The sequence below is a fragment of the Tachyglossus aculeatus genome, chromosome 2 (genome assembly GCF_015852505.1).
Source record: "Tachyglossus aculeatus isolate mTacAcu1 chromosome 2, mTacAcu1.pri, whole genome shotgun sequence".
NCBI classification, from domain to species: Eukaryota; Metazoa; Chordata; class Mammalia; order Monotremata; family Tachyglossidae; genus Tachyglossus; species Tachyglossus aculeatus.
This window is the reverse complement of record NC_052067.1, coordinates 123,931,926-123,955,441: the sequence shown is the minus strand read 5'-3', so window position 1 is coordinate 123,955,441 and position 23,516 is coordinate 123,931,926.

Sequence of the window (23,516 nt, the reverse complement as noted above, 5' to 3'; positions counted from 1 at the left end):
ATTAATGGGTCTTTGTTTATTAACAATGTGGGTACTTGAAACTTGTGAATCTGATAGAATCCCACATGTTGCTGTCTTGTGGGAATGCAAGAACTCTCCTCAGATCCCTCCTATTGGTCTGGCTGTTGCTCAGCCAAACGGGAGAGCCAAAGAAAAAGGAGGAAATGGAGAAAACTCTAAATCCCAGTGCTATTATACTACCAGTGTAGAAAAATCCCTATTGAAGGGATTGGGGATATTAATCACAACATATGTGATAGCAATTTTCTCTTAAGTTTGAAGATTGTGTTCATTCATCCATTCAATCATTTATTGAGCGCTTACTGTGTGCAGAGCACTGTACTAAGCGCTTGGGAAGTTCAAGTTCGCAACATATAGAGACAGTCTCTACCCAACAGCGGGCTCACAGTCTAGATTGTATAGCTGGATTATCAATTATAGCAAAGTCCCTACTGAAGGGACTGAGGGTGATATTAATTGCCAGTCATGTGTGACATGGTTTAGATAGTTGGTGGGTTATTGTGCTACCAGTTTGGAGAATCGCTGTGGAAGGGATTGATTGTGATAATGATCTCCACTCATATGTGTACCTTAAGTAAATTCCCCCATCAACTGTAGCCCTGGATGAATGTAAATGGCTCAGTGGAAAGAGTACGGGCTTGGGAGTCAGCTGTCATGTGTTCAAATCCCAACTCTGCCGCTTGTCAGCTGTGTGACCTTGGGCAAGTCATTTCACTTCTCTGTGCCTCAGTTCCCTCATCTGTAAAATGGGGATTAAGACTGTGAGCCCCACGTGGAACAACCTGATCACCTTGTATCCTCCCCAGTGCTTAGAACAGTGCTTTAGAGAAGCAGAGTGGCTCAATGGAAAGAGCACGGGCTTTGGAGTCAGAGGTCATGGGTTCAAATCCCGGTTTTGCCAATTGTCAGCTGTGACTTTGGGCAAGTCACTTAACTTCTCTATGCCTCAGTTACCTCATCTGCAAAATGGGGATTAAGACTGTGAGCCCCCCATGGGAAAACCTGATCAACTTGTACTTTCCAAGTGCCTAGTATAGTGCTCTGCACACAGTAAGTGCTCAATAAATATGATCGAATGAATGAATAAATCCCATCAATCCACAGCAAGTGCTTATTATTTTTATTACATGTGCTTACATTTTTTTCCTCCAACTACCTTTAACTTTAGTGTTCTCTTCTCCCACAAGATGGCAAGCTCTACTAACCATACTGTACTCTGCCAAGTGCTTCCTATAGAGTAAGTGCTTAATAATACTATTGATAATCAGATATGAGAAACCTAGATAACAGAGGAATGCAATGTGCCCCAGTGGGCAGGGCTTAGCTCTGAGAGTCAAGAGACCACTTGCCTGCTATATGAATTTAGGAAAGTAACATCCTCTCTAGGAGAAGCAGCATGCGTAGCAGTTAGAGCATGGGCCTGGGAGCAGAAGGCCGTGGGTTTTAATCCTGGCTCTGCCACCTATCTGCTGTGACTTTGAGCAAGTCCCTTCACTTCTCTGGACCTCAGTTTCCTTAGCTGTAAAATGGGGACTGAAGCTGTGAGCCCCACGTGGAACAGGAACTGCATCCAACCAGATTATCTGAATCTCTATGCCTCAGTTTTCTCATCGGTAAAAGGGGTATTGAGGCTGTGAATCCCACATGGGACAAGGACTTCTCAACCTTATTTGCTTGTATCCACCCCAGTGCTTGGTACAGTGCCTGGCACATAGTAAGTGCTGAACAAATAGCACTATTATTATTATTATTATCTGTCCCTCACTTTCCTCTTCTGTAAAATGGAAATTAAACACTTGTTCTCCCTCCCTCTTCAACTCTGAGCCCCATTTGGGATAGAGATCATTTGTGATCTGATAATATTGCATATAGATGCAATATATAATGTTTACCACAGTACCTGCCTGGAACAGTAGCAGGTTAACATTATTATTATCATTATACCTGGAATCCAGTTGTCATTGATATAAATAATAGCTATTTATATGACTACTATGAGGTTTAGGTTAGGTAAAATTGTTGGGCAGGAAATCATGAAAAGACCTGAAGGATTGGGTAGGGCACCTGCTGATGGCAGTAAAGGAGTAAATGGGGTGTAAGCTCTTTATTGGCAGGGAACGTTTATACCAGTTCTGTTGCTGTATTGGACTCTCCCAAGTGTTTAGTGCAGTGCTCTGCACACAGTAAGCCCTCATAAATTCATTCGTTCATTCAACTGTATTTTTTTTGAGTGCACACTATGCCAAGCACTGTACTAAGTGCTTGGGCAGTACAATACAACAACTATCCAATCAGGGCAAACAGGAAGCAAGAGGGGATTATCTCTATCATTAGGGTATGAAAACTGGACAAAGCAAAATCTGATCATTTTCAAGAAGAGAATGGAAGCCATGAACACAAAGAAGCCACGAGGTGAGTTGGAGACAGGGAACCTTATATCTGCGGTGGAAACAGGGGAAAGGGTGGATGCTTGAAAATATTTTAAAAATAAGGTTTAGGAGATAATGTAGAACCTCCCAATCCCTCTCCGGGGTAGAAGAGACTACTGGCTGGGAGGTGGCCCAGAGGTGGGGTGGCCATGCTCTAGAAGATCTGGCTCCAGGACATGACATTGTTTTGATTACTCAATATGGAGGATCATTGTGTGGGTAACTAAATTGGGTTACAGGGGTGGGAGGTTAGGGGTTGGAAGAGGGCACTTGTACAGAGACTCCAATATAAAGGCCATTGTTGGCAACAATTTTGTTCATTTGTTGTATGTAGAGCACTATAGTAATATGCTTGGCAGTAAAATCTATACGTAAGACAAAATTTTTGTTTCCAAATATCTAACAAACTAGAGTAGGATCTTATAATTTAATGGAGGAACTGTTTTTCAGTTTCTAAATTATTTTTAGCATGATTTTAGCAGCGTGGTTTAGTGGAAAGAGCAGGAGTTTGGGAATCATGATGTATGGGCTCTAATCCTGGCTCTGCCACTCGTCTGCTGTGTGATCTTGAGCATGCCACTTCACTTCTATGTGCCTGTTACCTCATCTGTAAAATGGGGATTAAGACTGTGAGCCTCACATGGGACAATCTGATTACCTTGTATCTACCCCAATGCTTAGAGTGCTTAGCACAAAGTGTTTAAATTCCATTATTACTATTAAAGTGTATATCATATTCTAAAGGCTTGTGGTTACCAAATATATCCTTGCTGTTCTTCTTAATTCTACTATCTGAACATAATTTAGATATGCCTGTCTCCTCCATGAAATTTTAAAGTCCTGGAAGGAAGGATCATGCCTCTGGCTTCTATTCTACAACCAAGTACTTATTCCAATGTTCTCTGCAAAAAAGATGCTCAGGAATTACCATTGGTTTGTTGCTTTTATAGAAATTGAAATTACATGTTAACCATTATATTTTAAGCAGTTTTACATAAGATCATATGTACCAGCCACATTATATTTTATTGGTTAAACTCTCTACTCTATTTCCACCCTATCCCTACCCTCCCTCTTGGTTCATTTTCACTGATACAAAATTCAACATGGAACATAGGTCAATTATGCAGTGATGTAAGACATCCCTAAAAACTACCTCTAGTTTTACTAAAGGAGTTTACTCTATCCAAGCAGCTAAGTGGGGAGAGAAAAGAACATACAAACTTCTCAATCCATGTTAGTAGTTGTAGTAATAGGAGTTGTATTAATTGCTTATTGTCTGCAGAGTACTGTACTAAGTTTTGGGGAAAATATGCATTAGATAAGTACTTACTATGTACGAGGCATTGTGCTAAATGCTGGGATAGATACAAACAAATCATACTGGACAGTCCATGTCCCATTTGGGGCTCATAGTCTTAATCCCACATTTTACAGACGAGGTAATGGAGACATAGAGAAGTGACTAGCCCAAAATCATTAAGCAGACAACTGGTGGAGCTGGTATTAGACCCCGGGTCCTTCTGACTTCCAGAACCATGCACTATCTACTAGGCCATGCTGCTTCTGTTGTCTCTACAGTTGGGAATTAGCCCCTCATGGACGAAATCACAATCTAAAAATAGGGAAAGGGGACTGCTGATAAACACACGAGAGATGAAACAAAACACTAAAAATGTAAAGACAAAAATAAAGATCGGTAGGATGCTGTAGTTAGAGGAGTATAAATTTAGGTTCCTATCAGCTCAGAGTCCACACAGGCACAACTGTGGCTACAGTGTTGCCATGGCAGCAACTACCACAGTCTTCCCAAGGTTTTGTGCAGTTGGTGTCAGTCTGTGGCTGCTTTTCTCCATCCTATTGGGAGGAAGTGGCAATTTGGAAAATAATTCCTGGACAAGTCACTTGACTTCTCTGTGCCTGTTACCTCATTGGTAAAATGGGGATTAGATTGTGGTACAGGGACTGTGTCAACCTGATTAGTTTGTTGTAACTACCCCAGAGCTTAGAACCATTTTTGACATAGAGTAAGCACTTAGAAAATATTGTTATTATCACTACTATTAATTTGGGGAATGGATAATGGTTGCATCTTTTACTGATCAATTGAGGTGTCTTCTTTTTCTTTGACTTTGTGGTTTATGGAACCATAACTGGCCAAGGGACTGCCTAACACATAGTAGGATACCTCCTGAGACTACTTGAATATGACCTTTAAGAGATTTAAGGTTCCCATAAACTGAGTTCTTTAGAACAAGAAAAGGGGCATAATGAACCTTTTGTGGAATTTTCAACTAAGGAGAAATTCAGAATCAACAGAGTCTAGCAGAAATTGTGACAGACAACATAGAGGATGTGAAGCCTCTTCAAGGAAGGCAGATGAGGAAGGGAGAATTATGCTAAAAAACCTGAAACTGTTTATCCTCTGTCAGGGATATAAGGTGATAACGATGTAATGGAGAAACAGAGGGGTCTAATGGAAAGAATGTGCACCTGGGAGTCCAAGGAACTGGATTCTAATCCCAACTCTACCACAGTGTTTGCTGTGTGACCTTGGGTAAGTCACTTAACTTTTCTGCACCTCAGTTACTTCATCTGTAAAAAGGGGATTAAATCCTACTTACTCATACTTAGACTGTGAGCCCTATGTGGGTTAGGGAGTGTGTCCAATCTAATTCACATCTGTCCCAATGTTCAGAACAGTGCTTGGCACTTAACAATAATGATAATAATAGTTATTTTTATTGTTGTAAAAACAATATGGTTTATGTCTGTCTATATCTACTCCTATAACATTAGGTTTAGTTTGCTCTAAATTGTTGTGGGTTGAATATCATGTATTTTCCCAGTAAAAACTAAACTGCTAAGCTGATGCAACTGGAACACAAAGTTCCTTCATTTCTTGTGAAAAGTCAAAATCAGAAATCTAGTATTTAAGTTGTCTTTACATCGACAAATTGTCTAGAGAGTTGGAGTCTCAAAATATGCATTAGCTGCAATTACCTGTTTCTTGATCCCAAGATTTCTGACAAAGATGATTTTAATTTAAAATATATGGTGCGGCCAGATGTTTTTTTAGGTCCGATATAACTCTCAGCAAACAATAAAATGGCTTATCATCAAAGAGAAATTAAGTATAAACTGTAAAATACTTGAGGACAGGGATTATATCTACCAGCTGTATTGTACTCTAAATACAGTGCTCTGCACCTAGAAAACACTCAAACACCCTTTGATAAACAGATGGGCATGTGTACATATATGTACTCTTGTGTTTTGCATCTTAATTGTATATTATTGAAAACAGAGTTTACTAATATTAGTTTTTATAGTGTATGAAGCATTTCTTTATAGATTTTATAATCTTTCAATGCTCTTGGAAAACACTAAATGATATCTTCTATAATTTCATTTCAATAATATTTATTGAGGACTTACTGTGTGCAGAGCACTGTTCTAGGAACTTAGGAGAGTATAACATAAGTTAGTAGACACACTCCTTTTCCCACAAGGAACTTAGTCTAAAGGGGGTGTACAGACATAAATATAAACAAAGAAATTATGAACATATAAGTGCTGTGGGACTGAAAGCGGGATGACTAAAGGGTGAAAATCCAATTCAAGGGGGACAGTAAGCGCTCAATAAATACGATTGATAATAAATATGATTTATTCAAAAGAGTGGGAAAAGGGGAAATGGGAGCTTATTTGGGGAATGCCTCTTGGAGAAGATATGCTTTTAATAAGGCTTTGAAGTTGAGAGAGTGATCATTTGTCAGAAGTTGAAGGGAGAGGGAGTTCCAGGCCAGAAGCAGGACATGGGCAAGGGGTCAGTGGTGAGATAGATGAGATTGAGTTAGTGACTTAATTGATGTATGCAGGGATAATAATAATAATAATAATGGCATTTGTTAAGCGCTTACTATGTGCAAAGCACTATTCTAAGTGCTGGGTTTTAGTAGGTAATCCAAGAGGCAGTGTAGGAGGGGACAAAGTGATTGAATACTTTAAAGCCTTTGCTAAGGAGTTTGTTTAATGACGAGGTGGATGGGCAACCACTGGAGGATCTTGAGGAGTGGGAAACATGGACTGAATGATTTTGTAGAGAAATGATCCAGGAGGTAGAATGAAGTATGGACTGAAGTGAGGAGAGACACGCAAATTCATGAAGCGTTCCATATTTTTCCACCAACCTAGCTCTCTTCCTCCCTTCAAGGCTCTACTGAGAGCTCACCTCCTCCAGGAGGCCTTCCCAGACTGAGCCCCCTCCTTCCTCTTCCCCTCGTCCCCCTCTCCATTCTCCCCCGTCTTACCTCCTTCTCTTCCCCACGGCACCTGTATATATGTATATATGTTTGTGCACATTTATTACTCTATTTCACTTGTACATATCTATTCTATTTTATTTTGTTAATATGTTTTGTTCTCTGTCTCCCCCTTCTAGACTGTGAGCCCACTCTTGTGTAGGGACTGTCTCTATATGTTGCCAACTTGTACTTCCCAAGCTCTTAGTACAGTGGTCTGCACACAGTAAGCGCTCAATAAATACGATTGATTGAGAGACAGGAGTCAGGGAGGTCAGCAAGGAGGCTGAAGCAGTAGTCAAGGCAGGATAAGAATAAATGCTTGGATTAATCTGGTAGTAGCCTGGATGGAGAAGAAAGGTAGATTTTTGGCAATGTTGTGCATGTTGAACCAACATGATGTGGTGACAGATTGAACGTGTGGGTTGAATGGGAGAGATGAATTGAGGATAATCTAAGATTACAGGCTTGTAAAATGGACGATGGTGGTGTTATCTACAGTAATGGAAAGTCAGGGGGAGGAAAGGATTTGGGTGGGAAAATGAGTTCTGTTTTGCATATAATGGAATCATAAACAGCACAAACTTAAGAAAACACATAACTTTTTTACAACTGTCACACCAGGTAGTGAAACTACCCTTTTCTGAATAAACAATAAATTAATCAGTACTTTAATTTTTCAAAACTGAATTATTTTTACCTTAGAACTTATTCAATCACTTATTGAGTGCTTACTGTGTGCAGAACACTGTACTATGTACTCACACAGCATATCTGTATATATCTCTAATTCATTTATATTGTCTATCTCCCCTTCTAAACGGTAAGATAGTTTGTTTTGTTTTGTTTTTAGGTACTTGTTAAGTGCTTACCATATATAAAGCTCTGTTCTAAGCACTGGGGTAGGTACAAGTCAGTTAGCTCAGACATAGTCCCTGTCCTGCATGGGGCTCACAGTCTGAAGTAGGAGAGACAACAGGTGTTGAATCCCCATTTTCCAGTTGAGGAAACTGAGGCACAGAGAAATTAAGTGCCTAAAGTTAAGGGCACATTGTGAGCAACTGACAGAGCCAGAATTAGAACATAGGTCCTCTTCCAGACCCATGATCTTTCCACTAGGTCACACTGATTGTGGACAGGGGATGTGTCTACCAACTCTGTTATATTGTACTCTCCCAAGTCTTAATACAGTGCTCTGTACACAGTAAGCACTCAATATGATTGATTTCGTTCTGCTATATTACATAGATTCCCTACTAGCCAAATAAAGTTCTATGTATTAAAATTTTTAACATAGAAATATTTCATTTTGACCTGAATCTGCCAGAGTTGCCTCATACGGACATATATAGACACCTAATAACAGTACCCTTGATCTGCCTACAATAGAAGATTTTCTACCTGACCCCAGCTTCGTGCAGGTGAAGTTTTACCATTTGGAACCAAATTGTTAATCAGGAGGACAAGAATAATTTTAAAATATTGAAAAGGGTTTTTTCCCACAAAACAATAAATGAAAAGTCAAAGAGCATTTCCATTCACAGAAAAGGGTTTGAAATCATGCATGACAGGTAAATGCAAAATGGAGAGTTGTTCCAACAATGAGAATCACCCTGTTCTCACTACTGAAATTTCAGATTATGGCTCTACAGTATTTTAAGTTCCTTTAGGGCCTGGATTATCTCTAGTGGGGAAAACATGGAACTGGCAATCAGGAGCTCTGGGTTTTACTTCTGGCCCCTCCACTTTTCTGCAATATGACCTTGGTTACTTTCCTGTTCCTTAGTTCCTTCATATATAAAATCAGAATAAAATACCTGCTCTACTTCAGTCTTTCACTATAATAATAATAGTGGTATTTAAGTTCTTACTATGTACCAGGTACTTAAATGCAATTGAATGAATGTACTAAGTGCTAGGGTGTATACAAGGAAATCGGGTTGGATGCAGTAACTGTCCCGCATGGGGCCCACAGTCTTAATCCCCATTTTACAGATGAGGCAACTGAGGTACAGAGAAATGAAGTGGTTTGTCCAAGGCAACAGAGCAGACAAGTGGTAGAATAGGTTTAGAACTCCTGACCTCTAATCCTATTTGGGTAAAGGCTGTAAGCAATTTGATTATCTTGAATCTATTCCATTGCTTATCACAGTGCCTGATGTGTAGTAAGCCCTTAATTATTGCAATTATTATTGCTAACTCTATTGTATTCTCCCAAACATTTTGAACAGTGCTCTGCACTGAGCAAACATGCAGTGGCATTATTTATTTTGAGAATCTGTAGACAGGAAGTTCCTGAGCCCTCTCTATACTCTATTGAGAGTTAGTCAACTGTAATTATTAAACACTGTACTGAGCACTTGAGAGAGTACAATATATCAATCAACATACACATTCCTCACCCACAATGAGCTTAGTCTAGAGGAAGTTGGTGTGTATCCCCTCCCTGAAGATAATTTCTGTCCAGAAGAAAATGATTGGGCTGCTCTACTCCTGCTCCAAATATAAGATGTGTTGAAGAGAGCACAGAACAGCAGTAAAATTCACATATTTCATTTCCTCCTTCATCTTATACTTTTTGTTTATTATTTTTTAAATTATTTATAATAATTTTAGCATCTGTCTCCCTCTTTAGGTTGTAAGTCCCTTAACAGCAGGGATCATGTTTTCTATGTCTACTAATTCAATTATACCCTCAAGCACTTTGCACACCATAGGTTCTCTCAGCAAATACTAACGATCAATTGATTTGGTGGCTGCCACGATGGTACAATCAGCAGAAGAGCAGCTCTCACCTGCCCTGTCATTTTGGTGTGTTGTCCCGTCTAGTCAATCAAATGATTTATGGAGCACTTGGTGTGTACAGAGCACTGTACTAAGCACTTCGGAGGGTACAACAAAGTTGGTAGACCTGTTCCTGCCCACAAGGACCTTAGAGTTTAGTGCCTAGATGCTTAGTCTAAATGCTACAGAGCATCCTTGAGTCTTAATAAAAATGCAATGTAAAATAATTACATTGTACTCACAAATGTAAACACATTGTTGCAACCCACTAAACCCCAAAAGCACATCTCTATGACGAATCTGTAAATTGGTGGGGGAGAAACTAGATTCAAGCTGTAAAAGTGCTTACCTTGAACAAGGTAAAAATTACAGAATTAAGGCTATTTCTATTTGAGTCTATAGTCAAGGATTTGAGCCCAATTTCCCTCCTATGATGCGGAAAAGTGGACTTTGGAGGGATGCCACTGCAAAAGTACTAGTAAAATTGGTAATTGGTATTTGTTAAGCACTTACTATGTGTCAGGCTTTGTACTAAGCCCTGGGGTGGATATAAATAAATTGGGTTGGACCCAGTCTTTTCCTATGTGGGTTTCACAGACTCAATCTCCATTTTACAGATGAGGTAACTGAGGCACAGAGAAGTGAAGTGACTTGCCCATGTTCACACAGTAAAGTGGTGGAGCTGGAATTCGAACCCATGATCTTTTGACTCTCTATCACTATGCTATGCTGCTTCTCCAAATAGAAGAATATGCCTCCCCCCTTTAATGCAAGAACAGTGTCTTGGTGGCCTCTGGAAGGGTGCAGAGCCCCTTCCTTCCTCTCCCCCTCGTCCCCCTCTCCATTCCCCCCATCTTACCTCCTTCCCTTCCCCATAGCACCTGTATATATGTATATATGTTTGTACATATTTATTACTCTATTTTACTTGTACCTATCTATTCTATTTATTTTATTTTGTTAGTATGTTTGATTTTATTCTTTGTCTCCCCCTTCTAGACTGTGAGCCCACTGTTGGGTAGGGACTGTCTCTGTATGTTGCCAGCTTGTACTTCCCAAGTGCTTAGTACAGTGCTCTGCACACAGTAAGCGCTCAATAAATACGATTGATTGCAGAGAGCCATTTGGAAACATGTCTGGATTCAGCTGACTACGTGATCCGATGGGGTTTCTGGTTGTCAGGTCAGAAGCAATGACTCCTTATCTCCAGCTAATGAATTAATTCACTGTGGTATTTGTGAAGCACTCTGAGGAGGAAAAAATAAATTCAAAGTTTACAGATGACACAGGACTAGAGAAGTCAAATGACTTGCATAAGGACACACAGTAAGCAAGTGGTGAAGAGGATTAGATGCAAGTCCTCTCACTCTCAGGCCCGTGCTCTTTCCACTAAGCCACATTTTTTTCTCCAACCTTGGCTTCACTGATTCTGTCTTCTCCTGGATCTCCTCTTATTGCTCTGGTTGTCATGCTTAGTCTCCTTAGGTACCTCCTCTGCCTCCCACCCCCTAATTGAGGAGGTCACTCAGTGTCAGTTCTGAGTTCCCATCTATTCTCCATCTACACTCACTCCCTTAGAGAACTCATTTGTTTCCATGGCTTCAATTACCATCTCTATTTAGATGATATCCAAATCCCCTTCCCTGATCTCTCTGCCTCACTCTATGTTCACATCTCCTCCTGCCTTCAAGAAATCTCTACTTGGATGTCCTCCTGTTACCTCAAACTTAACATGTCCAGAACAGACCTCATTTTCCCACCTAAACCCTGTTCTCCCCCTGACTTTTCCATCACTGTAGATGGCACCACCATACTCCCCCATATCACAAACCCATAACTTTGGCATTATCCCTACTTCTCTCTCTAATTCAACCCATGTATTCCATCATTCACCAAATCCTATCGGTTCCACCATAACAATGTTGTTAAAATCCACCCATTCCTCTCCATCCAAACTGCTACCATGTAGTCACTCATCCTATCCTGCCTAGATTACCGTATCAGCCTCCTTGCTGACCTCCCAACCTCCTGTCTCTCCCCAATCTGTACTTCACTATGTTGCCCAGATCATATTCCCCCAAAAACGTTCAGATCATGTCACCCCCCCTCAAAAATTTCCAGCGGTTGCCCATCCACCTGCAAACTACAAACAAAAGCTCCTCACCATTGGCCCTAAAGCACTCCACCACCTCATCCCCCTCCTACCTCACCTCACTTCTCTCCTTCTATAACCTAGCCCACATACTTCGCTCCTCTAGTGCTAACCTTCTCACTGTGCCTTGATCTTCCCTGCCTCACCACCAACCCCTGGCCCACATTCTGTCTCTTGCCTGGGATGCCCTCCCTCCTCAAATTTGACAGACAATTATTCTCCTCCTTCGAAGCTCTACTGAGGGTACATCTCCCCCAAGAGGTCTTCCCAGACTAAGCCCCATCTTTCCTCATCTCCCAGTCACTTCTGCATCCACCTGACTTGCCCCCTCCCAGGCCCACAGCACTTATGTATATATCTGTTATTGTTGGGTTTTTTTTCTATTGATGTCTTTCTCCCCCATTCTAGACTGTGAGCACATTGTGGGCCAGGAAGGTCACTGTTTATTGTTGTACTGTACTTTCCCAAGTGCTTAGTACAGTGCTTGGCAAACAGTCAGCACTTAATAAATACAACTGAATGTATGAATGAATTCCACCTCCCAGCCCTACAGTACTTATGTACATATCTGTAATTTATTTATTAATGTCTGTCTCTCCTTCTAGACTGTAAACTCGTTGTTGGCAGGGAATGTGTCAGTTTATTGTTCATTCATTCAATCATATAGAAAGAAAGCTTATCATACAGAAAGCACTTAACAAATGCCACAGACATCAACATCATCATCATCATTACTTAAGCATCTTCGTGACCTAACACAAGACTTTGAAAACTATGGATCAGAAGCTGTCAGGAGTGAAACAGTTTCTCTGAACTTGTTTGAGTAAATTAGGTTAGTCAATCTCTAGATATTCAGGAACAAAGTATTCAACTTGTGGATTATCACCAGCATCTTACATTTCTGTTCCTCCCTCCCACTACCATAATTTGGTTCATTACAATCATTATTTTCACAGGAGGAGGAAAAGGAGAAAAGTGAAAAATCTCAATTTTGCTAGTTAGCGTATACGTTTAAAGGTTTGGAGGGACGGAAGGTTTAAACTAGTGGATAATGGCATTTAAGTTTATCTGTAAATTTTGTTCATCAATTATATTTTTATCAGTGCTGCATTTATTACACACTTCCATGAATAACTGTCCTGAATTGAATAGTTTAATGTACTGAGATACTACTTTTAAATAGCATACATATTTTTTAACCTTCTGTTATTTGAGGATATTTATTATTGTATTATTACTATTTAGTGTTATGGTATTTAAGCACTTACTATATGACAGGTACTGTACTAAGTGCTGGGGTGGACACAAACAGATTAGGTTGGACACGTGGGGTTCAGTTTCAATTCTCATTTTACAGATGAGGAAACTGAGGCACAGAGAAGTGAAGTGACTGGCCCAAGGTCACACAGTAGAAAAGTGAAGGAGCTGGGATTAGAACCCATGACCTTCTGACTCCAGGCCCATGCTCTATCCACTATGCTATGCTGCTTCTCTGTATTGTACTTTGTGGGAGCATTTATTGTGCAGTTTTTGTTTAGAAATGCAAAGAATGAATATTTCCATAAAGAATTCCTGGTGTGAATTTACTTCATTAACACATCTTTATAACAATACTAACATTTGTCAAAAATCACTTTTGCAAATGCTACAGCACTAAGTATTTTGTGTGATTTTAGAGATGTGGTTCTTGCTCTTCAGAAATTGTGGGATGGCAAACAGAAACCTGAATATAGTAAATTCAGTTTTCGCCTTAGAATCCAGAAAGGTTAGAGAAACACTGGAACATATGTTTACTTCATTTACCTGGACCCGGGGTCAAGTGATGATTTCCCAAATCTACCTTTCCATCCCTGACCTCTTCTTGTCTGAAGTTAGGAATTTTCTCCTGCCCTCAGGACACTTTGACTTGAATGTCCCATGATCTCAAACTAAACATGTCCAAAACAGAATTCTTCATCTTCCAACACTACTGATGGCATTTGTTAAGCGCTTATTATGTGCAAAGCACTGTTCTAAGCGCTGGGGGGATACAGTGTGATCAAGTTGTCCCACGTGGGGCTCACAGTCTTAATCCCCATTTTTACAGATGAGGTAACTGAGGCTCAGAGAAGTTAAGTGACTTGCCCAAGGTCACACAGCAGACTTGTGGTGGAGCCGGGATTCGAACCCATGACCTCTGACTCCAAAGCCCATGCTCTTTCCACTGAGCCACACTGCTCAGTGGACACAAATTCTGTCCTCCGTCTGCCTTTCTCATCACTGTAGAGAGTACCACTATCCTCCTTATTTAACAAGCCCATAACCTTGGCATCATCCTTGAATCATCTCTTGTTCAACCCACATAAACAAACCATCACCAAATTACGTTGGTTTTTACCTTCACATCTTCATTAAAATCTTCCTTTTCCCCTCAATTCAAACAGCTACTGCACTTGTGCTAGCATTTATCCTATCCTGCCTTGACTATTGCACCTACCTCTTTACTGACCTCTCTGTCTCCTGTCTTTCTACTTCAATCTTTACTTCACTCTAATGTCCAGATCACTTTTCTAAAATACATTTAGTCCCTATCTCACCACACTCAAGAACCTCCAGTGTTTGCCCATCCATCTCCACATCAAGCAGAAATTCATCATCGATTACAAAACGTTCTATCAACTTGTACCTTCTTACCTTACCTCACTGATTTCTTACCCCAACTCCGTTTTCACACTTCACTCCTAACACCAACTTACTCATCTATCTCACCAACAATTCCTTGCCCATATCCTCCATCTGGCCTGCAAACCTCCCAGCCCCTCTTCACATATGACAAACCATCACTCTCCTCACCTTCAAAGATTTATTAACATAATAATAATAATGTTGGTATTTGTTAAGCACTTACTATGTGCAAAGCACTGTTCTAAGTGTTGGGATCACATCTCCAAGAGGCCTTTCCTGATCAAACCCTATTTTCCCCTACTCCCTCTACACAAATGGATCTGGACCTTTTAAACACATGATATTCCTAACCCACCCTCTGCCCCAAGGTGCTTATGCACATATCCACATTCATTTAAATATCTGTCTCTCCCCCCAACCCGCAGCCTGCCAAGACTATAATCTATTTGTGGGCTGGGATCATGTCTGCCAACTCTGTTGTATCACTGAATTGTGTTGTAAAGTGCTTAGTGCAGTGCTCTGCCCACAGTAAGCACTCAATAAATACCTTTGTTGCAATCGTGTCCTAAAAAACCTCAGCTATATCAAATTATCTCAAACTGATTTACTCTGTCAAACATGTTTACTCGGTCCTTCCAGATGTCTGGGAAGCTGCTTGGTTATCCTGCTACCATTTATTCCCCTAGTATGTGAGTTAGGTGTGATATTTAGAAAATGTTTGATGTAAAGAATACTATCCTAAATGCAGAGGAAATAGAAGATTATCATTTAAAAATTAATTCAGCCCCACAAGCCTCACAGTCCAAGTGGAGTGAGACAGAGAAACTAGGAAGAAAATTGAAACACCAAATTGCAGATAATGGAAGCAATTAAGGTATCCAACAATTAGGATAAGGAAAAACATAGGTAAAGAGTACTTGGTTGAAGCAGTCCTGAAGCTCCTCACTGTTCCAGGAAAACAGTCTTTGACTACAAATGATCTGTCCCAACTCCCAAACTTCCCAGGTAGAAACTGTTGTTAATAAAAATAATAATATATTAAGCACTTGCTTTGTGTCAAGCATCATTTTAAGTGCTGAGCTAGATACAAGTTAACCAGGTCAGACATAGTTCCTGCCCACATGGAGCTCTAAGAGTGAGAACAGGGATTGATTCTCCATTTCACAGTTGAGGAAGCTGAAGCACTTAGAAGTTAAGTGACTACCTCAGGCCTCATTCATTCACTCAATCATATTTATTGAGCGCTTACTGTGTACTAAGCCCTTGGGAAGTACAAATCAGCAACATATAGAGACGATCCCTACCCAACAACAGGCTCACAGTCTCATGGCAGGCAAATGCTTTAGTTGGGTTAAGAACCTAGATTCTCTGACTCACAGACCTGGATCTTTCCACTAGGCCACACTGCTCCTGGAAAAGCAGGTTGTCATTCCCACAGGATGCTGAGAGGTGATGGGTTATGCCGGACTATTGGGTCCTTAGGAAACCACAGACTGTGCAGTGCGATGGTATACAAGGCTGGCTTCAGATAATAATAAAATCAAGTGTACACCTCAAGGTGCACCAATAGAGATGGGTCATGGCAGGTGAGGAGAGGTGGAATTCCATGAACACAGTGGAGTGGGGTAGGGTGGGAGGGAGGCCCTGCACAAAAACTGAGGAGGTAAGGGCTACCTGTATCTTTTCTTCTTCCACATAACAAAATGTGTGTCACACTGGATGGAAAGATGTATTAGTGGAGTGACAATAAGAATCTTGGAAGGTAGATGCCTGAGTCTCTTGGTAGAAGTGAGGTGGTAAGAGACACAGTAAGTTGTGATACAGAGCAGTGGCAAGGGGCAAAGTGTTACACACAGTGTCCTTATGTAATGTTCCATGCACACAGAATATAGCTCAATAATATCATATGAACTAGGAAAGGGATAGTAAACTTTTACTTCTGCTGTGGTGAAATTTCTGGTCTCTACACTTGGATCCCAGGCTTAGCTTTGAACAAAGCTGTGTTGGAGTAAGCATTGCTTCAGGAAACGCTGGTATCACTGCTCCAGAATAAGGATGTGTTTTCTGTACCTATAATAATTATTATTAGGGAAAAATGATGCAAAAACATGCAAGAAAGTCTCATCTATCCCATATGGATCTTCTATGCCACATGGCTGAGCTAAGCAAAACAAAGTCTGGAATGTGCTATACCATTATTAATATATGGATCTACACTAGGATGTTGGCTAACTGTTCCACATAATAGGAAAATCCAGTGATGTATTATGGTTCTTGGCTGAAGCTATTGGAATATATTTGGGATAGAAAGCCTGAGTAAAGAAAGAATATGAAATTTATCAGGTGGTGACATCTCTAGCATTTGTATGGCATTTTTGAACTGGCATTAAATCTTTAGGGGCTGTGGTAAACTGGGAATTGTTCCTGGCTAGTGTACGCTTGGAGGATGAGTTGTGGGGTCCCTAGAAAAGTCAACACCTGCATCCTCTAATATATTGGCCTTGACTAGTGACTTCTTATTCTCCAGTCAATTTTAAAGTTACATTACTTTTCTTTGCATCAATTCAATGTGTTCCTACCTAATATGCTAGGAAAAAGCATTAGCAATTGCATCTGTGTGTCTAGAGCTTGCTTCTATCTTGTAAGCCTAGAGATTTATTCTTTCTAGGAAGCATTTCAGTTCTCCATTAAAGAAATACTGTCCTTTCCCTTTTACAGGGATGGTAATTGCATAGTTGCAGAAAATGCTTCTCCTCCCAACACTAGTAGAGGACTTGAAACTATTATAATTTAGCATATAGTACATTCAATACTTTCTAAAGGTAATTCTGTTTGAGTTAACTGTGACAGATACAGTACCGTACAGACAGAAGTGATTTCATAAAGAACAAAATGTGACATGCCTCAGCTAGACGCCTAAGAATAACAGACTTACTTGATTTATACATAGGTGCTGATGTAAATAAACCAAGACCTAATAAATGTTGTTGAAGTCATTCAATCTTTAAAAATGTTAGGGAAATCAGAAAATAGTGGTTTCTGTTGAGGCATGTTCCATAATTTTCATTCAATCTTAGATGTGTGTTACATAGTTACAATTTTGTAAAATAAACCTTCCAGTAGTGAATACTCATAATCACATCTAATTATTAAAATACTTGTCATATATTTTCTGGGTTAAAAGATAATATAAGCAATACTGTGATTATCCAATTGCTTCAAGTACAATCTCTATGCAGATGATTTCAAATTCTACATCTCCAGCCCTGATAACCTTTCTGACCTGCAGTCTCATATTCCTCCCGCCTTCAAGATATCGCTACTTGATGTTACCTCAACATATCATGTCCAAAACAACACTCCTCATATTCCTGTCCAAATCCTGTCCTCCTCTTGACTTTTCCAACACTGTGGACAGTACCACCATCCTCTCTCTCTCAGAAGCTCATACTCTTGGTCTTCACTTCCCCTCATCTCTCCCATTCAAACCATGTATTCAGTCTGTCACTAAATACTGTTGGTTCAACCATCAAAACATCACTACTAAAATATACCTTTCCTTTCCATCCAAACTGCTACCACACTAATCCAATCACTTTATCCTAATCCTACTAACTACATTAGCCTCCTTGCTGATTTCCCTGCCTCCTGTCTCCCCACTTCAGTCTATACTGCACTCTGCTGTCCAGATCACTTGTTTAAAAAAAATTGCTCAGCCCATATTTACCCACTCCTTAAGAACCTCCAGTGTTCATATATCCACCTATGCATTAAAAACTCCTTACCATCAACTATAAAGCACTCAATCACCTTGCCACTTCTTATCTCACCTCTCTGATTTCCTAATATGATCCAATACACACACTTATTTTATGTCAACCTAGTCACTGGACTTTAATCACATCTCACTGCTGGCCCATTGCCTACATCCTGTCTCTGACCTGAAATCTCTTCTCTCTTCATATCCTACGGATGTTCATTCTCCCCACCTTCAAAGCTTTATTAAAACACATCTCCTCTAAAAGGCCCTCTTCTATTAAGTCTTCTTTTTCCTTTTCTCTCACTCCCTTCTGCATCACTCTGGCACTAGGATTTGCACTGTTTATTCAACTGCTCCCTCAGCTCCAATAGCACTTATGTACATATCTATAATTTAATTCATTTATTTGTATGCATGTCTGTCTCCCCCTCTAGATTATAAGCTCATTTGGGCAGGAAACTCTGTTATATTGTGTTCTCCCAAGTGCTTAATACAGTGCTGTACACACCTCACTTAGATGAGGAAGGTGTGTTGAATTCTACTGTGGGAAGAGGCAGGAGTGAGTGCTTAGGCACTTAAGTGCTGACGTGGCAGTAAGGGGGGAAATACAGTGGAGAGATGAGATCAGGGTAGACATCTTGGAGGAGATGTGATTTCAGACAGGTTTTGAGGGTACACTCATTGCACAAAGCAGAAGCTCCTGATCATTAGCTTAAAAACACTCTACTTGGACTCTCCCTCTGACCTGCCACACTATTCTTTCACTACATATGAGTTGCACTCTTCAATCCTCTCATGCTAATCTACTCAGTCTCACTTGTTCTTGATTCTCCATCCTAAGACACCTTGCTCATGCCCTTATTCCTGCCTGAAGTTCTCTCCACTTATAGGTTTGCAAGTTCAAAATGATCACCATCTTTAAAAACCTTCTGAAATCACATCTCCTCTGAGAAGCCTTGCCCAGTTAATGTTTCTGCTTTCCAGGTCATATTTCCAAACTAGTACTTCAGCACTCCTGGGTCAATTATGCACTAATGTCCCCATATACCAATACACTAATAGCACTTCTAAACACACACATTTGCGTGTGCGCGCGCGCACACACACACACACACACACCCTCCCCCCCCCACCCCCCCCCGTATATACATAACTTACAGGAACTATTATTTAAGCATTTACCTACATAGCCATTTTTCCTTTTTCTTTTTCTTTTCATTTTGTGACTGTGTCCCACACTAGAATCTAAGACTCTTGAAGATAGGGATAGTGTGTCCTAACTGTACTGAATAGTCCCCAGCACCTTCTGAAATCACATCTCCTCCGAGAGGTCTTGTCCAATTAATGTTTCTGCTTTCCAGGTCACATTTCCAAACTACAACCTCAGTGCTGCTGGGTCAATTATGCACTAATGTCCTCATACACTAATACACTAATAACACTTCTATACATGCACACACATTATACACATATATATATATATATATATATATATATATATATATATATATATATATGTGTATAATGTGTGTGCATGTAGAAGTGTTGGTATATTACAGATCTAGTTATGTATACATGGCTGTGTGTGTGTATATATACACATATATATATGTATATATACACACACACAATCACATATACATAACTTACAGGCACTATTATTTAAGCATTTACCTACATAGCCATTTTTCCTTTCTCTTCTTTTTCTTTTCATTTTGTGACTCAGTCCTGCACTAGTATATAAGACTCTTGAAGACAGGGATGGTGTGTTCTAACTCTATTGAATAGTCCCCAGCACATAATAATGATGGCATTTATTAAGCGCTTACTATGTGCAAAGCACTGTTCTAAGCACTGGGGAGGTTACAGGATGATCAGGGTTGTCCCAAGGGGGGCTCACAGTCTTAATCCCCATTTTACAGATGAAGTAACTGAGGCACAGAGAAGTTGTGACTTGCCCAAAGTCACACAGCTGAAAGTTGGCAGGGCCGGGATTTGAATCAATCAATCAATCAATCGTATTTATTGAGCGCTTACTATGTGCAGAGCACTGTACTAAGCGCTTGGGAAGTACAAATTGGCATCACATAGAGACAGTCCCTACCCAACAGTGGGCTCACAGTCTAAAAGGGGGAGACGGAGAACAGAACCAAACATACCAACAAAATAAAATAAGTAGGATAGAAATGTACAAGTAAAATAAATAAATAAATAAATAAATAGAGTAATAAATATGTACAACCATATATACATATATACAGGTGCTGTGGGGAAGGGAAGGAGGTAAGACGGGGGGATGGAGAGGGGGATGAGGGGGAGAGGAAAGAAGGGGCTCAGTCTGGGAAGGCCTCCTGGAGGAGGTGAGCTCTCAGTAGGGCCTTGAAGGGAGGAAGAGAGCTAGCTTGGCGGATGGGCAGAGGGAGGGCATTCCAGGCCCGGGGGATGACGTGGGCCGGGGGTCGATGGCGGGACAGGCGAGAGCGAGGTACAGTGAGGAGATTAGTGGTGGAGGAGCGGAGGGTGCGGGCTGGGCAGTAGAAGGAGAGAAGGGAGGTGAGGTAGGAGGGGGCGAGGTGATGGAGAGCCTTGAAGCCCAGGGTGAGGAGTTTCTGCCTGATGCGCAGATTGATCGGTAGCCATTGGAGGTTTTTGAGGTTTTTGAACCCATGACCTCTGACTCCAAAGCCTTTTCCCACTGAGCCACGCTATAATGCTCTGCACTCAGCAAACATGCAGCACCTTCTGAAATCACATCTCCTCCGAGAGGTCTCGTCCAATTAATGTTTCTGCTTTCCAGGTCATATTTCCAAACTACAACCTCAGCGCTGCTGGGTCAATTATGCACTAATGTCCTCATACACCAATACACTAATAACACTTCTATACATGCGCACGCACACAGCAGCAGTGGATTTGAAGAGACTATCACGGAAGATAGACCGCCTGGCAGGCGGCAATTGGGAAAATGGTTGCACTGCATAAAGAACAGTCTTCTAATGGGGAGCCTCCAACATATGGAATGGCCTCATTTGGGACAAACTCATGCAGAAAAGGAGGATTTAGCTTTAAGTGCAAATACTATGGTCAGGTGTATCAGTCTTGCATCAATCTTTTCCGCCAAACTTGCCCACTTAGCTAGGGACTCACTGTCATCAGCATTACCTTAAAAGGGTATCTACCTATTCATCTATCTGTAGACTATAGTTATCCTAAATTTTATATAATGTTTCTACTGATGTTTAATGCCTATCGTTTTCAAGTACATCTGAAAAGACAATGCATTATCAACACAACCTACTGCATTGTTTTCACTTATTTTAGTACTAGTTTTTTATCTATGTTGGGTGGGGACTGTCTCTATATGTTGCCAACTTGTACTTCCCAGCGCTTAGTACAGTGCTCTGCACACAGTAAACACTCAATAAATACGATTGAATGAATGAATATGTATTAATAATAATAATAATAATGATGGTATTCGTTAAGCACTTACCATGTGCCAAGCCCTGTTCTAAGCACTGGGGTAAATGCAAGGTAATCAGGTTGTCCCACATGGGACTCACAGTCTCAATTCCCATTTTGCAGATGAGGTAACTGACGCACAGAGAAGTTAAGTTGCTTGCCCAAGGTCACACAGCAGATGAGCTGGGGAAGCAGGATTAGGACTCACAACTTCTGACACCCAAACCCCAGCTCTAGCCACAAGGCCATGCTGCTGCTCTTATCTATAATTCTATTTATTCATATTAATGCCTGTTTACTTGTTTTTATGTGTGTATATATAATATATATAAAATGATATTTATATTGATGGCTGTTTAGTTGTTTTGATGTCTGTCTCACCCCTTCTAGACTGTGAGCCTGTAGTGGGCAGGGACTGTCTCTCTTTGTTGCTGAATTGTACTTTCCAAGTGCTTAGTACAGTCTCTGCACACAGGAAGCACTCAATAAATACAGTTGAATAAATGAGGTTGCTATGACCTGGTAGTTTAGATTCGTGTGCTTGAAGATAATAATAATAATGATGATGGCATTTATTAAGTGTTTACTATGTGCAAAGCACTGTTCAAATTGCATTGTGCCCTTCAGACTCACGGCATGGCAAGGAGTATCCAGGAGCTATATGATCTATTCAAGCCAACGTTTCTCAATCATCTTTATCTTCTCTAGCAGTGGAAATTCTTTATGGGCAGGGAATGTGTCTGCTAATTCTGTTGTATTATACTCTCCCAAGTGCTTAGTACAGTGCTCTGCACATAGTAAGTGATAATTAAATACCATTAATTGAAAACCTGGTATATACACAGGTGCTGGGGGCGGGGGGCTATAGCAAAGGGAGTGATCTGGGGTGATGGGGGGAGAGAGAGCTGCAGAAAAGGAGGGGGTGCTTAGTCACCTCATGGCAGTGTCAGGCCAGGGAGTGCTAACCTAAACAGTTAAAAACAGAGGCTGGTGGTGGATGTGCCCCAGACAAAGCAGCAGAAAATTAAGTTTAGATTACCTTATTTTAATGAGTGCAATTTATACTTCCATTCAAGGTCTTGTTCCTCTTCACAAAAGCTTCAACCCTATCAGATTCCTTCGTTCCTCAGAAAGGAAGGGGGGTTGCTGCCCCCACCTGATATTTTTATTTGTGAACTATATCACTTCCACCAAAAGGAACCGAACGTAACACTTTCCTACTGCTTTATGGCAGTTTGCCTGTAAACTGTTCACCTTCAGGAGGCATTGCTTTGATATGTTTTGCCCTGAGTCCAGATTAGTATTTGGTTCCTAGTGTGATTTCAGTTTTGACAATGAACTGTCATGGATTTTCTCTTCTTTTTCTTTTCATTCTGTAACTGTCTCCTGTACTAGAATATAAGACCCTTGAAGCCATGGATGGATTCCTAGTGAATAGTCCCCAGCATGTAGTACGACACACGCAAAATGCACTCCAAAGCAAATTGGTCAGTTGGAGCCATAAACAAAGGTGGTGATAAGAAACGTTAAAATTCACAAGTTTTCTCATGTCAACTTCTTCATACTTCCAAAACCATGATAAGTTTCTGTGACCTCAGATCAGGGCATTCACCCCTTTCTGGAGCTTGTATGGGATCACAGACATGGAAAAAATATCCACTTAAGGGACTTCAAGAGAGATTGAGGAGGGCTGCTGAAATGAACATATTCAGTGGCCTTCTGACTGATATGTAGGATGGAGAGAATTGTTGGAGAGACTTGAAGCCAATGGCAAGGTGTTTTTGTTTTGATACTGAATTTGATGGGCAATCATATAAGGTATTAAAGGGATGGAGAAATATGTGCTAAATGATTTTCAGGAAGATGATCTTGATGGCAACATGGAGTACAGTTAATAGATGGTATTTATTTAGTACTTACTGTGTGGTGAGCACTGTATT